This window comes from Chiloscyllium plagiosum, chromosome 3, assembly GCF_004010195.1.
Source record: "Chiloscyllium plagiosum isolate BGI_BamShark_2017 chromosome 3, ASM401019v2, whole genome shotgun sequence".
Taxonomy (NCBI): domain Eukaryota; kingdom Metazoa; phylum Chordata; class Chondrichthyes; order Orectolobiformes; family Hemiscylliidae; genus Chiloscyllium; species Chiloscyllium plagiosum.
The window spans coordinates 129,887,675-129,908,149 of record NC_057712.1 but is presented as its reverse complement, the minus strand read 5'-3'; the positions used below and the strand labels follow the sequence as shown (position 1 = coordinate 129,908,149).

Sequence of the window (20,475 nt, the reverse complement as noted above, 5' to 3'; positions counted from 1 at the left end):
CCACCTTGTCTCAGTCCCAACCCTCGAACTCAGCGCCACCTTCCTAACCTGCAATCTTCTTCCTGACCTCTCCGTCCCCACCCCCACTCCGGCCTATCACTCTCACCTTATCACCCTCACGTTAACCTCCTTCCACCTATCGCATTTCCAACGCCCCTCCCCCAAGTCCCTCCTCCCTACCTTTTATCTTAGCCTGCTTGGCACACTTTCCTCATTCCTGAAGAAGGGCTCATGCCCAAAACGTTGATTCAAATTGTAGAGGATCAAGGCAGGATGGGACATGGGAATTGATGTGGGCCATGACCAGCCTCTCAAAGCACTTCATAATAATGGAGGTCAGAGCCACTAGTTGGTAGTCATTAAGGCACATTGCATGTGCTTTCTTAGGTATGGGTTAAATGTGGTCTTCTTGCAGTTGGTAGGAACTTCGGCTTGGAGGAGGAAGAGGTACCCTGTCAAAAGTGCACAACTGAATTGACATACTCTATTTCTAACTGTGAAACAAGGTCAAACTAGAATCACTTCTGCTGTCAGACTATCACTGGAAGTTAGCAATGGTGATGTTGGATGCTGTGGTTCCAGCTTTCTCTTCCCAGCATACATTTCATGTTTTATTTAGGTAGAGGTTGCCAAAAAATATCCGCAGAATGTACTAATTGGAAAAGGGCTCTTCTTTAGGAGAAAGTGAGGACTGCAGATGCTGGAGATCAGTGTCAATAGGCATGGCACTGGAAAAGCACAGCAAATCAGGCAGCATCTGAGGAGCAAGAGAATTGACATTTCGGGCATAAGCACTTCATTGGGAATGCAGTGGGGGAGGGGAGGGGGGCGGGGATGGGAGACGAAGAAACTGATGAAGTTGCCATTGATGCCATGTGGTTGAAGGGTCCCAAGGTGGAAGATGAGGCATGCTTCGTCCAGGCGTCGGGTGGCTTGGATTTGGCGGCAGAGGTGACCCAGGACTTGTACGTCCTTGGCAGAGTGGGCGCGGGAGATGAAGTGGTCAGCCACAGGATGTGGTGGCATTAACTTGCGGAAATTGAACCCCACCCCTCCAACCACAACAAAGATAGAACCCCCCCACCCCAGTCCACATATTCCACCCCACTAATCTTCGGATACAGCACATCATGCTGTGCTATTTCCACCATGTACAATCAGACCCTGCCATCAGAGATAAATTTCCCTTCCTATCCTTATCAGCATCCGGCAAAGACCATTCCCTCCGCGACTCTTTCATTCGGCCTATCCTACCACCCACCACTCCCGGCACCTTCCCCTGTCACTGCAAGAGGTGTAAAACCTGCACCCACACCTCACCTCTAACCAAGGCCCCAAAGGATCCTCCCATATCCTGCACATCCAAACACATCATCTACTGTGTCCGTTGCTCACGATGTGGTCTCTTCTACAGTGGGGAGACAGGATGCCAACTCGCGGAACATTTCAGTGAACATTTCCGTGGGACATGCACCAAACAACCCCACTGCCCTGTGGCCAACCACTTCAACTCCCCCTCTCTCTCCACCAAGGACATGCAAGTCCTGGGCCGCCTCCTCCGCCAAATCCAAGCCATCCAACACCTGGAGGCAGAACGCCTCAATTCCACCTTGGGACCCTCCAACCACACAGGATCAACATCGGTTTCACCAATTTCCTCACCTCCCCTCCCTCCACTTATCCCAGATTGAACCCTCCAAGTTGGCACTGTCGTACCTGTCCATCTCACTTGCCATCTCTCCGGTCCACCCTCCCCTCCGACCTATCACCATCACCCCACCTGCATCCACCTATTGTCTTCCCAGGTAACTTCCCTACCAGTCCCACTGTGCCCTCCTGCTCCTTGGATATGGCCTGACCTGCTGTGCTTTTCCGGTGCCGCCCATTTTGGTTTTTCTTTTAGCCCAGCTGGTGTATGTTGTATTTATGCTCCAGGAAAGCCCCTTCCCACCATTCTTTCAAACTAACCCGGTCAGAATTACATTTTATTCCATTTGCCTTCATGTGATCATATGCCTTCCCCTTCTATGCCACTCATCATAAGTCCTCCTAAAAAGTGTTGATGGTTTAGAAATGTTTTTGATATCCTTTCAGAGATGCAGTTGAACATGACATTCTTTAAGATATATTCTGAGTAGGTTATTCATTTATAGAGATGTTCTCGATTTCTTTGACACCTGACTGTTGTAAACCTTTACTGAGTTATTCAGAAATGGGTAAATGTTTTAGCTTGGCGGATAATCATTCTCATGACACTGTTATAATTTGGGAGTAATAATTAAGAGGTTTCTGTAGACCAGAGCACTAATGGAACATTGAAATCACCCTATTAAAGTTCTTGTGTATCCAGCTTCATTAATCTTGGGACACAAAAGCTACTGAATAGTCCTGAAATATTCTTGTCGCATTATGCCAAGCAGCTGAAAGGAATTCAGTAAAGTTACTGTGTTGGTTTGTTTTGAGTGCACACCAGGTTTTTATGCAGCCTTCATTGAGAGGCTCAGCAAAATTGCTGTGAAGTTAAACCTTGCTAATGCTGGTCTTTTGAAACACTCCTATTGCTTGCAATGGGAATGATCAACACCTAAAATGTTTTTTTCTCTGTTATTAACTCTCTTTTGTGACTTGGCAAATACATACCCTAAAACACATTAGCACTTATCCAATTTTTTTAAAGGAAATTGATTTGGGATATGTGGTAACATTAAATAAGAGACATGCTGGAATAAACAATGGGTCTCTGATCTCTTGATTTATGGAGTTGGTATGTGGAAACGGAGTGTGAATGAGGCTATGCTTACACACTTTATCCAATATGCAGTCACTGCAGGAATAAATATGACCATATCACGCACTTGGTTAAAGTCAGTATGAGTAATCTGTACTCACAGCAAACAAAAATATGAAAATATCATGTTTAGAATTTAATTTATTAAAAACAGTGTTATTTCCCAGTACAGCAGCAGTGTGTTGAAGTGGCTATTGAAATTCGTAGCCTCCAATCGGGCAGATACTGATCCTCAGTTGCTGCTGCTTACAAACACATAAATGAAAAGCAGGAAGTGACCACTCAGACTACACTGCCATTCAATAAGATCATGACTGATCTGATTACTTCACACTTGCCCTGATGAGTTTTCACCTGCTTGCTTACTAAGAATATATCTGTCACTGCCTTAAAAAATATTCAAATTCTCTGCTTCCGCTCCCTTCTGAGGAAGAGAGTTCCAAAGACTCATGACCACCATGAGGGCGACCAAAAATCTCTTCCTCTCTGTCTTAAATAGATGTCTCCTTTATTTTAATCAGCGACTCCCTAGTTCTAGATTGTGCCTGTAACTATTCCTGCCAAGTGATCTGCTGTTTTGGTATTACATCCTTGTCTGTCCTGTGCCATCCTCATGCACCCACTGTAACACAGTTGCAGCCATTCGCATCTAGCATCTGACTATGCCTCGAGCATAGTCCTGCAGAAGATATTTCTAGCTTTATAGCTCCAATCAAATGGCGAAACTACGAACATTTGCTTTTCATGTAGTTTTAGATTTCTTTTGCAGTTCAAGAACCTCTTAATTTGACTGATTGCATATGGAATATTAAGCATGCACCTTAGCTTCCACATTGTATAGGTTTTTGTTTGCTTTCACAGATCGATCTTTATTGCCCATGTTTCTTGTTAAAATGTGAATTTTCTTGCTGTTTACACCCTGTGAATTTTAAAAAAATCATGTCTGGCTGTCTCAATCGTTCTTTTCATTTCCGCAACACATCTTCTAGTTTTCGGTAGCATTTTTACAAAATAAATAAACATATCTACTTGTTCCAGCGTGATATCATCAACTTTAATCTTCACTAATTTTTACACCTTTGCTTTGCTTTATCAGACTCGAACCATATTCTATACTTTCAGACTTGATCCATTACATGGTGTGGGGTTTCTGGTTTTGTATGTATTGGTGTTTGTTGCAATACTGCAAGGTTGTTATTTAGTTAACCCTATAAGAACAACCTTCAATAAGAATCGAGAAGTAAGCAAAAACATTTACATCTGTTTCTTGGATTATGCAAAGAAAATTGATTGTGTTTATCACAGATACAAAGTTGATAGCTGAGTTACTGAAATTGACAGTAAGGATGTGAAAATTGTCTCGAGACTATACTAGGACTAAATGATGTACATCAGGTTAGAAGGATCACCAGAATGTTGTCAGTGAAGAGAGAAATACTTTCGCCAACACTATTCAATCTACACACATAACAAATCTTAGACAATTAGATATACTTCTGGGGTTACAGTTGAACACAACATAGCAAACTTGCAGTATGCTGACAAAATAGCATTACTTGCAAAATCAGAGATCTGAGTGTTCTTTTGAAAATATTGTTTTTTGCGATTTTAACATTGTTATGTGGCCTCGTTCTAATACATGGACACTAGTTAAGACATACTGGATATCTAAATGTGTTTCTACATTTGATGCTTTTATTTCACCATAGAGATAAATGTATTAATTTTAGTACTGTTTAGTACAGGAAACACCAAAGTCATTCTCCTATGATCCAGAACAAAGAAGCACCAACTTTTGAAATTTTCTATACCTAACCTTCTGCTCTTGTCACCTACGTAAAGATTGTGCCTCATTTTGTGTTATACTGGTAATCATCTCGTATGTGGAACCCGTCTGAACTCATTTCCATTGTACAGGACATTCACCGACTGACCCATAGCTGTCACAGTAACATGGCAACTGCTGCTATACTTTTTTTAATGATCTGCATGTATTTAGACTTTACCTTCATTGGAAAAGGCAACACTATATTTAAAGACATTTTAAGAAAACAAAATCACCCCACTCCAATATTGATGTTGAGTCAGAAATGAATTTTGTGATATACCATTAGCATAATTTATTTGAAAGATGCATTTCAGTGGTGAATGGGATTCAGGACAAAATGTCCAACGCTGTGTAGCAGCAGTTCAAATCCAGTTCGATATATCATTCTGCGGTGTGCTTACACAGCATGGCAGTGGCGAGTGTACAACCTTAATAATCCAAGCTAAATATAGAACAAATTAATCTATGAAGAGAATCATTCTCCATCCCAAGCTCTTGGGAATTACATACAACGGACAGAGATATGTAAATTAAAGGATTGTTCGAAGTGGGGCACTCTGGCTGTAATTATGAGTTACATCTGTAGGTTTTTTTCACACTGTTAGAAGAAGAATGTTATGGAAGTAACGCTTATGGACACTGATTCAACAATTAAAGACCAATAAGAATATCATTTATTATCAATACCTGTTTTGTTAAGTGAAAGCCGAGCTTAATCAGACATTGTGCTCAGATGATGGATTACATGCTTATCGTCACAAGAATTTTTATTTTAAATAAGTACTCAAAATCTATAATATTGATGCTTTTTAAAATTTTTTATCATTTGTTAGATTTTTAAAAAAATGATTTGTGTTTAATCAAAATTTTCCATGGACTAATTTTAATGGACAGTGAGGGTAAAGCCATTATTTATTGCAGATGAAAACAGGAAATAGTGGAAATGCTCAGCAAATCAGACAGCCATTCTGATTCATTTGAGGGATGTGGGTGTTTGCTGGCCATTGGCCTTGATGTTTATGTCCTCGTTGTCTACAGGAGTAGTGCCAGAAGATTGGAGGCTAGCAAATGTGGTTGCAAATCAGACAGCCATTCTGATTCATTTGAGGGATGTGGGTGTTTGCTGGCCAGGTCAGCATTTCTTGCCCATCTTTGATTGGCTTTGAGAAGGTGATGCTGAGCTGCCTTCTTGCACCCCTGGAGCCCCTGAGATGTAGGTATACATGGGTTGGGGTGGGTTACCCTTCGGAAGGTTGGTGTGGACTGGTTGGGCTGCAGGGCCTGTTTCCGCACTATAGGGAATCTAATCTAATCTAGACCTACATTGCTGCTAGGAAGAGAGTTCCACGATTTTGACCCAGTGACACTGAAGGAACAGGGGTATATTCCCAAGTCAGGATGGTGAGTGGCTCAGAAGTGCACTCTCACCTGGTGATGTTCCTATGTATCTGCTGGCCTTGTCCTTCTAAATGGAAGTGGTCGTGGATTTGGAAAGTGCTGTTTAAAGAGCCTTAGTGAATTTCTGTGATACATCTTATTGATGATGCAATTATTACTACTACTACGGAGACATGGGTAGAACAGGGACAGGATTGGCTGTTGCAGGTCCCAGGGTTTAAATGTTTTAGTAGGGTCAGAGGTGGGGGTAAAAGAGGGGGAGGTGTGGCATTGCTTGTCAAAGATAGTATCACAGCTGTGGAAAGGACGATGGATGAAGACTCGCCATCTGAAGTAGTTTGGGTTGAGGTTAGGAATAGGAAAGGTGAGCTCACCCTGTTAGGAGATTTTTACAGGCCTCCTAATAGTCCTACAAAAGTAGAAGAAAGGATTGCGAGGATGATTCAAGACAAGAGTGAAAGTAATAAGATGGTTGTTATGGGGGCTTTAACTTTCCTGATATTGATTGGGAAAGCTATAGCTCAAGTTCGTTAGATGAGTCAGTGTTTGTCCAATGTGTGCAGGAGGGTTTCCTGACACAATATGTAGATAAGCCAACAAGAGGTGAGGCCATACTGGATTTGGTTCTGGGTAATGAACCAGGCCAGGTAGGTGAGCACTTTGGGGACAGTGACCACAATTCAGTGACTTTTACTCTAGTGATGGAGAGGGATAAGTGTGCACTACAGGGCAAGAGAAGTTCATGGAATGCCCTGCCAGTAGCAGTGGTGGACTCTCCCTCATTATGGGCATTTAAGCGGGCATTGTTTAGGCATATGGACGATAGTGGGCTAGTGTAGGTTAGGTGGGCTTGGATCGGCGCAACATCGAGGGCCGAAGGGCCTGTACTGCGCTGTATTCTTCTATGTTCTATGTTCTACTACTGAGCATCAGTACTAGAAGAAGCTATTTATGGATGTGATATCAATCAAGTTGGTCAATTTTTCCTGGGGGATGATATAAAGTTTCTTAAGTGTTGATGGATCTACAGTTATCCAGATAAGTAGGGAGTATTCCATCAAGTACTGACTGTACCTTGTACAATAACATGGAGAAATGTGAGGTTTGTTAACAGAAACAGGAAGGCAGGTTATTATCTGAATGGCTATAGGTTAGGAAAGGGGGAGGTGTAACAGGTCCTGGGTGGTCTTCTGCTCAAACCATTTGTTTAAATGAAGCATGCAAGTGCAGGCAATTGAGAAGGAAAGTGGGATGTTGGCCTTCATAGTGAGAGGACTTGAATACAGGATCTGGGATATCTTGCTGCAATTGCAGAGAGCCCTGGCAAGTATGTTGGCATACTGTGCATAGTTTTGGCCTTGTTATCTGAGGGAGGGTGTTCTGGCTATGGAGGGAGTGCAAAATGAGTTTACCAGACTAGTTCTTGGGATGGCAAGATTGACATACAAAGAGAGACTGGATTGTTTAAGACTGTATTCACTGGGGGTCACTTCGCTCAGTTGGCCAGATGGCTGACTCGCAATACAGAGTAATACCAGTGGTGTGGGTTCAATTCCCATACTAGCTGTTCTTCCAATATTGTTTTTCTCAATCACTCTCCTTACCTGAGACATGGTGATCCTCAGGTTAAGTCGCCATCAGTCATCTCTCTCTAATGAGAATCCTACCAAAGTCTGATGGGACTATGACTACCATCACTTTATTCATTGGAGTTTAGAAGAATGAAGAGGGACCTCATAGAAACCAATAAAATTCTAACAGAACCTGATAGGGTAAACATACGAAGGATATTTCTGATGACCAGGAGTTCAGAACAAGGGGTCACTGTCTAAAGGCATAGGATAGACTATTTAGGACTTGAATGTGGAAAAATATCTTCGGCCAGAGAGGGGGCAGCCTGTGGATTTCTCTGCCACAAAATGCAGTTGAGGCCAAAACATTGAATGTTTTCAAGAAGAAGTTAGATAGATATCTCCAGGTTAAAGGGATCAAAGGATATGGGTAAAGAAGCAGGAACAGGGGACTGAGTTGGGTGATCAGCCATGATCATCACATTTGAGTTGAAAAGTGTGGTGTGCTGGAAAAGCACAGCAGGTCATGCAGCATTTGAGGAGCAGGAGAATCAACGATTTGGGCATAAGTGTCTCTCAGCACCCCCTACCCCCATTCCTGATGAAGAGCTTATGCCCGAAACGTTGATTCTTCTGCTCCTTGAATGCTGCCTGACCTGCTGTGTTTTCCCAGTGCACCACACTTTTGTCTCTGATCCCCAGCATCTGCAGTACTCACTTTCTCCATGATGATCACATTTGAATGGTGGAGCAGACTTGAAGGACTGATTGGCCTCCTCTTATTTTCTACATTTGCACTTAGTAACGTGCATATGAAAGGATACTGTGAAAAATAAGAACTTATGGTGTAAGCAGTAATGGCACGGATAGAAAGCTGTCTGACTAAAGGATAAAGAGTATCCATAAATGGATCTTTTTCTAGTTTGTAAGATGTAATGAGTGGTGTGCCACAGGAATCAATATAGGGACTTTGACTTTTTACAATTTATGTAAATGACTTGGATGAAGGAACTGCACATATGATTGCTAAATTTCCTGATGACACCAAAGATAGGTAGAAAGTAGGTTGTGTGGAGGGCATAAGGAGGGTACAAAGTCATTATAAGTAGGTTACATGAGTGGACATAAATCTGGAAACTGGAATATAATGTGGGGAGATTTGACCGTAAAAATAAATGGTGAGAGATTGCAGAGCCCTGTAATGCAGAAGGATCTAAATATTCTGGTGCATGAATCACAAAAGACTAGTGTGCAGGTACATCAAGCATTTGGAAAAGGTAACAACATGATGCTCTCCTTTATTATAAGATAAATTGAACATTAAAATTATGGGTATCATGAGATCTTATCTTAAATACTATGTACAGTTTTGGCCTCCTTACTTCAGAAAGGATGGAAATGATTTGGAGACGGTTCAGAGGAGGTTTACTTGATTGATACCTGGAATGAATGGGTTAGCTTATGGTTTGCCAGACTGGCAATGTTTACACTGGAGTCTGGAAGAATGAGGGGTAAATTGATTGAAGTGAATATAATCCTGAAGGTGGATGTGGAAAGGACATTTCCTCTTGTGGCTGAGTAAAGGACCGGACAGGGTTCTGGAATAGTGGTGCTGGAAAAGCACAGCAGTTCAGGCAGCATCGAGAAGCAGGAAAATTGACGTTTCGGGCAAAAGCCCTTCATCAGGAATAGAGCAGGGTGCCTTCAGGGTGGAGAGATAGTCATTGTTTTTACCTAAAGAACCGGACAGCACTGTTATAAAATCAGGCATGACTCCTTCAGGATGGAGATGAGAATTTTTGTTTTGAGGTTTGTATGACTTTGGAAGTCTGTACCTAGAAGGCAGTAGAGATAGGTTAGTTAAATATTTTGAAGTCAGAGGAGCATAAGTTCTTTTCAGATAGGGAAGTCGAGGGTTATTAGGGGAAATTTGAGAAGTTTGGAACACAAGCAGATCGCCGCAATCTTATTGAATTGTGGAGCAGGCTTGAGGGACCTCCTCAAACTCCTAATTCATATGTTTGTTATCATGTCATTTTATGACTCCACCCTATTGGAATTCTCTCTTTTTCAGTGATGGAGGTATTTTCTTTGTTTTTACACTTTTAACATTTCCTTTGAATTCCCTTTGTATGAAGTCAGCTGTACTGTGGGTGAATCGACGTTTCGGGCATAAACCCTTCTTCAGGAATGAGGAGGGTGTGCCAAGCAGGCTAAGATAAAAGGTAGGGAGGAGGGACTTGGGGGAGGGGTGTTGGGAATACGATAGGTGGAAGGAGGTTAAGGTTGGCAGAGGGGGAGTTAAAGTGTTCAGCCATGGGGTGGTTGGGTTGGTTGGTGCGGTGTCCCAAAGGTGTTCTCTGAAACATTCCACAAGTAGGCGGCCTATTTCCGCATTGTATAGGAGGCCACATCGGGTGCAGCGGATGCAGTAAATGATGTGTGTGGAGGTGCAGGTGAATTTGTGATGGATATGGAAGGATCCCTTGGGGCCTTGGAGGGAAGTGAGGGGGGAGGTGTGGCCTGACCTGCTGTGCTTTTCCAGCAACACATTTTTAAGCTCTGATCTCCAGCATCTGCAGTCCTCACTTTCTCCTGTACTGTGGGAGAATGCTGTTCAGCGGGACCAGGAATCCTCGGGGTAGATCACTGAAGTGATTACTTTCCGACCATGAGTGCTAACAGTTTATCAATAAATCTGCCTCCAGCACCCTTTCAGTCTAAGCTTTCCAGCCATTATAACTTGCTGTGTAAGATTTTCTTTCTAATACCATCTCTGATCCTTTTGCCAATTACTTTAAATAAAGGTGCAGTGTAGCCTTTTTGCTTTTGCATTCTATTTATAAAGCCATCCTGATGAAGGGCTTTTGCCTTTATTTTAATATCTCTCTCAACTGGTCCTGCTACCTTTCAACATGCCTATGTCCATCTCTTGAAAATTGCACCTTTTTTGTTAATGTTGTTTCTCCTCATTTTTCCAAATCACTTGTCTTGGGTGTACAAAATGTTGATTTTCTGTAAGATATAAAATTTGTGACTAAAGTCAGAGGCACCGTATGAGGACTTCATACTTTGTTTCTGGGCAGCACCAGGACAATAGTTATATTTTTGATCATGAGATCGAGTATTAAAAGTCCCATGCAGCCAGCTTTCTTAAATCTCACAGACACCACCTGCCAGCTTCCTCCTTGTCAATAAGTTACAGTTTTGTGTAATTTATAACTTTTATATTTTAGATTGGATTAAATTTTTCTCACCTTTGTAAAATCCTGCCATGTAACTCCGTTATAAAACTGAGAGATGCAAATTCAGCTCCTGGCTGCTTCTGCCAGTCTACTCCAGCCGTTTTTTGGCCCACTGCTCCCAAGTACATACATTTTTCTTAAAATGTACCCATTTTTTGTTCTGTATAACGTTTGAGTATAATTTCACAGATGTCGATGTGACACCAGTGATTGCCCTACAGATGTGTATTGGCTCTAAGATGTTTTAGAAATATCCTGTGCTCATACGGGGTGCCATATTATTGTCAATATTTCCTTCACTTTCTTTTCCTCCTTTCATTGTTTCTGTTTTTTATTTTTCTTCTTTTCATCCCTTTTTTATTGCTTCTCCTTTTTTCTCTTTCTCTCTGCAGTGCTTTCACTTGTTTTATTTATCTCTCTTTCTTTCCTGTTTACACTTCTTCTTCTTCCACTATCTCTGCCTGCACTTTTCTGTCCTAATCCTCTCTGTCTCATCTTCTCCTGTTCATTCGCTATGCCAAACTCACTCTGGCATTAAACCTAACCCTCATAACGGTTAATAAGTACTTAGTTGTGCAGTTTCATACAAGGCTATGGGCCAAGTATTACAAAATGGCATTAGAATAGTAAGGTGATTGAACTTGCCTGGTCCAGACTTTATGGGCCGAAGGGCCATTTTCTGTAGACCTCTATGACACTTTCTTTTTCCTGTTTGATCGCACAGATTCTCTCTGCTGCTTGCTTGCATTCTCTCTCTCTCGCTCTCTTCCCTCCCTACTCACTCACATTCTCTCCAACTCAGATCAGAGTGGTGCTGGAAAAGCACAGCAGGTTAGGCAGCATCCAAGGAGCAGGAAAATCGTCGTTTCGGGCAAAAGCCCTTCATCAGGATGGCTTTTGCCCGAAACGTAGATTTTCCTGCTCCTCAGATGCTATCAGATCTGCTGTGCTTTTCCAGCCTCTCTGATCTAAACTCTGGGTTCCTGCATCTGCAATCCTCCCTTTTGCCTCGTTGATTCTCTCCAACTTACTCATGTTCTTGCTCTCTCTCTGCCCCCATGCTTGCTTGCACTCTGCCTCCTGCTCGCTCACCCTCTCTGTCACCCAACACTTCCTGTCCCTCTCACCCGCTTGTTCGTGCTCTCTTTTCTCTCTCATGCTTGTCCTGTCCTTTCTCTCTCTCCTTGCTCACCCACACTTACTCTCTCTCTCTTCACTCACCCATGCACTTTCTCTCTCTTTATTTTGCTCAAAAGCTACATGAATCCATGTAAGATTCTGCAAATCACTTTTCTAGAAATAGAATTTGTCTGAATATTGTGGCACAGACAGCCTCACGCCTTCAATGAATTATCTGAGCTAACATGGCACTTGAGAATGTAACTTTAAAAAAGGTTCTGGGATTTACATATGAAAGAACTGATGAAGGAGCTGTGCTCTGAAAGCTAGTGCTTTCAGATAAACCTTTTGGACTATAACCTGGTCTATAGATAGAACATCCTTCCTCCGAAAAGAAGACCAAAATTGCACACAGTGTTCCACTAGGTTCCGCTTTTCTCCAGTCATTTCCAATGTTTTCTGAGTTATATTTCTGTCTGTTTAGGATCTATCTAAGGAACATTCCCATTTTTTGTCCACATCTTGAATTAATTCAACTTATCAGCAGATTTGTTCTTTTCTCATTCATTCACGAAGTGTAGGTGTTGCTGACAATTGGTGCATTTATTGCCCATCCCTAGTTGCCATGATCTCACTGAATGATGGAACAGACTCATTCAGCTGAATGGCCTAATTCTGCTCCTATGTCTTATGGTCTTGTTGTCCCATAAAATTCACTGCAGTAAGTGGTGAGAATGTGTTGGTGAGTTGCCTGCTTGAATCACTGCAGTCTGTTTGATGTAGGTAGACCCACTGTGCTGTGAAGGAGTGAGTTTCAGGGTTTTGACCAACCAACGGTGAAGATACAGCAGTGGAGTTCCAATTCAGGATGGTGAGTGCTTTTGATGGGATTTTCAGATGGTGGTGTTCCCATGTATCTGCTGTTTTTGTCCCTGTGATTGGTAGGTTTAGAACGTGCTATCTAATGAGCCATGGAGAATTTCTGCAGTGCATCCTGTAGATAGTACACCGTCATGGTACAAAGCATCAGTGTTGGAGACAGTGAATGTTTGTGGATGTGGTGCCAATCAAGTGGGCTGCTTTGTCCTGGATGGTGTCAAGCTTCTTAAATGTTGTTGGAGCTGCACTCATCCAGGCAAGTGGGGAGTGCTCCATCACACTCTTGACTTGTGCCTTGTAGATGATGGACAGGACTTGCTGCAGGACCCCTCACCTCTGACCTGTTCTTGTAATCAGTGTTCTGGACCAGCCATATAAATAATGGTAAACCTCAGAATGTTGACAGTGGGGGATTCAGTGATAGTAGTGTGATTGAATGCCAAATGAAAATGATTAGATTCTCTCATTGGAGATGGTCATAACCTGGCATTTGCATAGCGCGAATATTACTTGTCACTTGTCAGCTCAAAGGCTTGATATTTTCTCGGTCTTGCTGAATTTTGACATGGACTGCTTCAATATCTGAGGGGTCTCAAATGCTGCTGAATATCATGCAATCAGCAATAAATTTCCCCACTTCTGACCTTAGAATGGGGGAAATATCATTGATGAAACAACTGAAGATGGCAGAACATGGCTCTTATGGTGCAGCCCTTACATCTGAGCCAGGAGGCCTGGTTTAAGGTCCACCTGCTCCAGCGATGTTATACTATAATAACATTCCTGAACAGGTTGATTAGAAATATCCACCCTGAGGAACAACCCCAATCAACTTCCTGTATGCTCGGTGTGACTCGAACTAGCAGAGATTCTCATTGATCCCAGTTTTGCCACGGCTCCTGGATGCCACATTCACTTGAGTGCGGCCTTGATGTCAAGTGTTGTCACTGTCCCTCCCCTCTGCAATTCAGCTCTTTTGTCCATGTTTGAACCAACGTTGTAATGAGGTCAGGAGCTGAGTGGCCCTGGCGGAACACAAACTGGGTGTCACTGAGCAGGTTATTGCTGAACAGGTACTGCCTAATAGCACTGTTAATGATATTTTCCATCACTTTACTGATGATCAAGAGTAGACTGATGGTATGGGAATTGGCCAGGTTGGATTTGTCCTGCTTTTTGTGTAAACGGCATATTTGGGCAATTTTCCACGTTTTTGGGTAGATTTCAGTGTTGTCACTGTACTGGAACAGCTTGGTTTGGTGTGTGGCAAGTTCTGGAGCATATTCTTTCGTACTGTTGCTGGAATGTTGTCAGAGCCCATAATGTTTCCAGTCCCCAGCCTTTTTTTTAAAACTATAGCTCTGAGATGTTAATACCAAAATATAACGCTTGAACATTCTTTTTCTAAGATTCAAATTCAGTTTTTGTGGATGTAATCATGTACTTTATTGTGTTGTTCATGATGCTGTATGTTTCATTATCTGTTTCAACTTTTCCCATGGCCTTCTTATTGTTTCTTTCTCTCTAAGATCTTGAGATGTCACTTCATACAGCAAAGCCCCGTACTTACTGTGTGATGCTGTGCAGCGTAAATCCCGTTGCCCTGTGCTCACTGACTCAGCTTTGATTCCTTTCAAGAAACAGCTTAGGTTTGTCCTTGTTTTCAGATCTCTCCATGGCCATAGCCTGCCCATCTCAGTAATCTCCTCCAGTCCCATCATCCTATAAGACATCTGCATTTTGGTCTCTTGTGCAATGATAATTGCTCCACTCGTCGTGGCTATACCTTCTGTTGTCTTGGCCCAAGTTCTGGAACCCCCTCCTGGTATCTCTCTGCCTCTGTCCTTTGCTTTCTTTTTTAATCCACACCATGTGGCTCAGTGTCATTCTTTGCTTTATAATGTCCTGTGAAGAACCATGGCCATTTCCCCATATAAAATGCAAGATAGTGATTGCTAAATGGTTCATAGTTTTAACTAAGGTCATTGGATAACTGATAGATTTTAGCTTGAGTGACCAGCAATTTTGAAGCCAGTTTCTTCATGGCTACCGTGACACTGAATAGATAATCAAATCTGGCATCTACTTGGGCTGTTTGGCTCATCTCCATGCTGGATTTTTATTAACTGAGCCAGTGGAGGAAATAGTCATCTAGATTTTCTTTTGCAAATGACATGCTAATTCTCCTCGGTTTCCTCTTTGACAGCTCAACAGTCAAGGAAACAATATGTTGACAGTTTTTCCCATGAGCCATTTTTATTAAGGAATTTGTGTGGAGGATCAAGAGCCATCATTCGGTGCTGGAAAAAGGAATAAAGCAGAAGAGGTAAGGAGATCAGATACCTACATATTTGGTTCAAACTTATTAAGTTCTGTGTAAGTATTTATTTGCAGTGGCCCACAATTCCAAGAGTGGCACGTTAGCATTAGAACTAATTCTATTGCTGCCACCATCACCACCCGCTTACCAACCATCTTGATTTGTGAGATGAGTCTGTTATGTAAAACTGAATTTCTGGAATCTTCCTTTGAGTTGGTTACAGAAATGTTGAGTCAACAATTTTATTTTAAGATTTTGGAAACTGCTCACTGCACAATTGCGCTTTGTTAACATGACAAGTCTGTCTTGTTCAATTGCTTGTTCAAATTTAAAAGGAATAGCTTTTAATTAACAACAATACCAATTTAAATAGTGATATTCTCTTTGTTGTTGAACAGTTGTAGTCATCAAAAAAAAGGATTTTAGTTGAGATCCGATTTAGTTTGTTCTGCTTTGATGGCAGCTTTTCTGAGTGAAGAAATTACCTGTTGTGGGACGATGGGAATGGATTATAGAGTCTGACCAGTTAAGCTGTGTGACAAATGAATTGCTGCTATTGGTATGTCCTGGGTGGTTTTAATGTTGTACATCTGTTGACTCGGTCATATTACAAGTTGGCAAAGAGTACTTCATGTAAAATAATAGCTTTATTTTTCCAGTTCTTTTGAAATTCTTAACCCATGAAAGCCTGCAGATTGTTTCAGTGAGGTAAATGTATTTGTGTTTATGGGAATGTTGTACAGGATTGTGTTTGAATTCACATTGCCTTTATTTAAGGCTAGTTGCTTGTTCATCAAGCTGTCACTATCTCAACCAAACTTAAGACCAGATTCCAGGAAAGTTAAGAAGGTTAATCTGGAAAAGGTGAATTAAAAAGAAAAGTCACTGTCCAGTTTAACCCTAGTAACAATGTGCTCTCCTTTTGTGGAAGGAGCAGGAATATCTTGCTACAATTATGCAGGGCTGGAAATGTGTTGCTGGAAAAGCGCAGCAGGTCAGGCAGCATCCAGGGAACAGGAGAATTGACGTTTTGGGCATAAGCCCTTCTTCAGGAAGGGCTTTCCTGAAGAAGGGCTTATGCCCGAAACGTCGATTCTCCTGTTCCCTGGATGCTGCCTGACCTGCTGCGCTTTTCCAGCAACACATTTCCAGCTCTGATCTCCAGCATCTGCAGACCTCACTTTCTCCTACAATTATGCAGGGCCATGGTGAGACCATATCTGGAATAATGTGTGCAGTTTTAGTCTCCATACCTAATCAAGAATATTCTGGCTCATGAGGGAGTGCAGCAAAGGTTTACCAGATTGATTCCTGCAATGGCAGGACTGACCGATGAAGAGAAACTGGATCGGTTCGGGCAATATCTACTGGAGTTTAAAAGAATGGGGAGGATTTCATCGAAATTTCCCGAACTGTATACTCAATTTGGATGGGATCTCTTCTTTCTGACCGTACGAAGCTTATAGATCATGTGTTTTCAACAGGGCTTTTTAAAAAAAAGTCACCTATTATTCTAAACAACCTGTAGAGAGATGCTACCGCACAGCTCTGGGGCAAGTGAGAATTGAAGCCGGGTCTCCCAATTCTAGGAGGGGAATACTGTGCCACGACTGGGCTCCAACAGGGCCTTTTTAAAAAAAAAACCTGTTTTTCTAATTAGCCTACTCAGATGTTATTACACACCTCTGGAGCAGATGGGACCTGAACCCGAGTCTCTTGGTTCAGGTGAAGGGACACTACCACTGCACCACAAGAGGACTCCAATAGGTCCTGTTTTAAATAGGGCTGAGATGACTCTCACTAGTTATGCTTCAATAGTGAGTTAACACCTGTTAAGGCCCTCTTCAGGCTTCAGATGATTGACTGATATTTGTCCCTTGGTCAGCTACCTTATTCACCTTTTCAGTGGAATTTAAACTTATACAATAGAGAAGGCAAGGAAAGATTTCCCAGATGAAATTGTGAGATGAGCATTTTTCCACAGGAATCCAGTGTAGTACACCTGAAAGGACGATTTGGACATGGTTCTGAAAGACAGTTGACAACCATGGAAGAGACTGAGTGAGTGTCTTGAAAACACAGCAGCCTTGAACAGATCAGAATTATTGGAAAAGGGACAATGAAAAGACAGCATTGGGGTTATTGAATGTGGAAGAGACAAAAGTCTGGATAAGATTTCAGCCGTAAGGGCCAGTAATGGAGGGCAAAGGCAGGTAACACGTGGAGGTGGGACTAAGTGCTCTTCCTGATGGACAGAATGCAGTCTGTGACGCTCAATTCAGGGTCAAAACTTTGTACCAGTGGTGTACATGGGCAGACAAATCAAGGAGGAGGATTCAGAAACATCAAAAAGCACCAATTAAATTAGCAACATGATCAGGTTCAAAACGTGAGAGAGGAAAGTAGATGTTAGCGAGTGCTGGATTAACTCTGCAATCTGCCATAAAGTGAAAGGTGGTGCAAGCTGATTTCCTTGTTTTTTTTAATATACAGTATGTATAATGGAAGATATACAAGTACATGAGGATGAGGAATGCGTAGGTTTACAGTAAATAAAGTGTGGAGATGTTGAACTAAACATGACTGCTCTTTCAAGAACCAGCAGTGGCGTAACAGGCCAAGTGACCTCCTTTGTATGACACAATGATAAAAATTCTACTGGACTTCCTAGATTTTGTGCTTAAGGTTCTGCATGGAATTTAAACTCTGCAAACATTTAGACTCCAAGTTAATACCAGCACCTCAGACTCAAACCACTGCTGTAAGTTAGTCTGTGATAGGCTCTGTCAATGTCCATCATCTACAGCCTCTGTTTCACAATTTACAACATCATCAGAATTCCAAGATTTGAATTATACTCTTGTATCTCTCCTCCCAGCTATCCATTATCATGTCTCCCTATAGTTATTAATTCTGTGGTTTGATATACAGGACAATTGCTTAATGTACTATAACAACTAGTCAGCTTTTTCTGGACTAGTGAGAGAGCTTTATTAAATCAGAATATATGTGTACTATTGTAGATATGTCACCATATAATATAATTTAATACAGCAGAAAAAAATTGAATTATTTTAGGCAGATTGCAGAGTTAATCCAGCACTCGCTAACATCTACTTTCCTCTCTCACGTTTTGAACCTGATCATGTTGCTAATTTAATTGGTGCTTTTTGATGTTTCTGAATCCTCCTCCTTGATTTGTCTGCCCATGTACACCACTGGTACAAAGTTTTGACCCTGAATTGAGCGTCACAGACTGCATTCTGTCCATCAGGAAGAGCACTTAGTCCCACCTCCACATGTTACCTGCCTCTGCTTCTGCCACAGGTCCTCATAGCTGAAATCCTTATCCAGGTATCTGTTTCTTCCACACTCAATTACCCTAATGTTGTCCTTCCATTATCCCTTTTGTGGTAATTGTGACTTGTTCAAGGCTGTTGGGTTTTTAAGAACAATTCACTCAGTCTTTTCCATCGTTGTCAACTGTCTTTCAGGAGCATGTCCAAATCATCCTTTATTATTGGGAGCATTAATGTCTCAAAACCCTGAAATCATGGTGGGGGAAGCCAAACCCAGTATTGTATTTTACAGTTGTCTCTCCACATCCAATCTGAATTCTTAAAAAGGGACAGGTTTGCTGAGGTACTTTATAAAATTTTGCACCACAGGAGGAAGACCTTTCAACCCAATGTAACTGCATCATCTTAGCTGTCAACTTTCACCCTTTCCCTTTAAAGATATTCTTCTTCAAATACTTATTTGTTTCCCTTTAAAAGATGATGTGGATTCTGCCATCTCCAAGGTTTGCAACAGAGAAGTTCTGTGTGCCATCATACACTCTTACATCATAAAAAAAGGCAATTTAATGCATTGTGAAAACAATGAAAAGTGCAAAAATTGATTCATTGGTCTTTCATCTAATGTTGCAAAAGCATAATTAATATGCATCCTCACAAGTGCTATGCAACTCCCCCAGTTTGTTGGAGGAAAACACCAATTCATGAACACAGTTCCAACTGGTTGTTGATATGCCATAAGACTGTCACAGTTACCCCCATGGTGAGTTACCAGTCACCTGATCATTCCTTGACTTTTTTGGTTGCAGAATTGATTTAACCAGAGCACTATGTGGCATTCTCTTTATTTAAAATGTGGTTAATACTGCTTTACCCCCATTCTATACATTTTTAGTAAAACTAAATAATGAATTTGAATTTACATAGCAACTTTCCAAACATTAAGGAAACCCCAGCAGGATTTATTTGAAATATGGTCAGTGTTGTAATTCAGACAAACAGGGAGACAATTTGCTTGCAGTAAAATCTTGTTGTAAATGCACTTCCTCTTATTCTGTAAATTGTATTTGCTTTTGGAGCACCATCGAAAAAAAAGCGCACTCTATCTTTCACAGCAAGGTCTCTCTCATAAACTGCAATTAGAAAATCACCAGAGTTTTTTTTATTCATTCATGGTATGTTGGTAATGTTGGCTGGCTGCCCCCTAGTTGCCCTTGAGAAGATGGTGATAAGCTGCTTTCTTTAATTGCTACAGTCTGTGCGCTTAGGAAGACGTACAACACCCTGTGGGGGGTATGGGGGGAGGGGTGGGATATGGGGGGAGGGTCGGTTGGGGGAGTGGTGGGGAGGAAGAGTTCCAGGATTTTGAACCAGGTACACAGAAGGAATGGTGACACATTTCCAAGTCAGGATCGTGAGTGGCTTGGGGGGTACCTTGCAGGTGGTAGTGTTCCCATGTATGTGCTGTCCTTGTCCTTCTAGTTGGTAGAGATTGTGGCTTTGGAAGGTGCTGTCTAAGACATTTTGGTGAATTTCTGCAGTATGGTGCATCTTATAGATGGTACATACAGCTCCTACTCTGCATCTGTGTTTTGTTGAAGTTGACTGAAGTATAAACTTTGGTAAGGATTCTGCAGGATCCCTTAGTCTTCAATGAGATGATACCATTGGAGTTTTGCATCTCTCTGGGATGGTGAACATCTTATTCAAAAGCAGTTCAGCATGTCCTCAGGACTGCATAAATGCATTTCATTGTTGTTTCCATTGTCACTGTTTTCCATTATACGTTGTAGTGAGTTCAGTTAGCTGTATCTTCTTAGACTTAGTGTTTTTACAGCATGGAATAAGGTCCTTTAGACCATCATGTCCACACCAGTCATCAAACATCCATCTATTCTAATCCCATTTTCAAGCAGTTGGCTTGTAGCCTTCAATACATTTCAAGTGTTCATCTACATACTACTAAGATGGTTTGAGACTTCCTGCCTCTATCACCTTTTTAAGCAGTGAGTTCTAGAATCATCCTCTGGA

The 20,475-nt window shown here is 41.8% G+C and overlaps 1 protein-coding gene across 5 annotated transcripts in view; it reads left to right on the top strand.

Annotated features, from left to right (window-relative positions):
* Nucleotides 1–20,475, top strand: part of disp1 (dispatched homolog 1 (Drosophila)) — a 366,584-nt gene that overhangs the window by 100,023 nt on the left and 246,086 nt on the right. For 4 of the 5 annotated variants that reach the window (XM_043687321.1, XM_043687322.1, XM_043687315.1 and 1 more), the window contains exon 3: nt 15,035–15,154. The exons of the other annotated variant lie outside the window; for it this stretch is intronic. The gene's annotated coding sequence lies outside the window, so the exon portion shown is untranslated. The remainder of the gene's footprint in view (nt 1–15,034; nt 15,155–20,475) is intronic. 5 annotated transcript variants of the gene reach the window in all.